Source organism: Pteropus vampyrus, unplaced genomic scaffold, assembly GCF_000151845.1.
Source record: "Pteropus vampyrus isolate Shadow unplaced genomic scaffold, Pvam_2.0 Scaffold4469, whole genome shotgun sequence".
Lineage (NCBI taxonomy): Eukaryota > Metazoa > Chordata > Mammalia > Chiroptera > Pteropodidae > Pteropus > Pteropus vampyrus.
Genome location: NW_011893250.1, coordinates 2,026 through 2,770, shown reverse-complemented (window position 1 = coordinate 2,770; position 745 = coordinate 2,026).

Here is a 745-nt window from a genome sequence, read left to right as displayed (position 1 = left end):
GATAAAAGACCTAAGGTGATCATCGAGAATACAGAGGAAAAAGACGAAGAGGATAAAGTGCTTTGAGAGAATGTAATTGATATAGAAGACAGAAACAATCCAACGGAAGAATAATTTGTGCCACTGAAGTTAAAAATCTGAAAAATAGAACAGAAGATATTCAAAGATACATAATAGCATCAAAAAACGGACATAAAGAAATAATTGAATTTGCAGATTGAAAATACATCGCGTTTTGGAAAATTGATACAGAAAGCTCAACACCAAGATTCATCTTAGCCATACGACTGAAACTCAAGGATAAATAATTCTTTGGGCAATGAGCTGTAACCAAGGAGAAACATTCTACAAATGTATCTCTTTCCATCTGTCCCTCCTCTCCACGGATCTGCCTGGAAAGGGGCCGGGATTAATGCTGAGTGGTTATTTCTGGGTGTTTAGGACTGGTTTGATCGCTGACGTCATTGTTATACCCCTCTGGTTCCATGCCCACCTCATGTGGCTGCGGCGAAATGAAAAGAGACGGTACAGAAACATGCTTGGCCTGGTGCCTGGCACGCGGCACTGGGTGGGGCCAACTGTATGGCGATCGAATTGGCATATAAACTTTTTTGTGATGAGAGCCCTTCCCAATCAGGCTAGATGCCACCTTCTATCTCACTTGGGCTAACTGCACAGCCCATGCTTCAGACAAACATGTCCCCCCCGAGGGCTCACTCTCTCGGTATCTGTCACACATATCGGT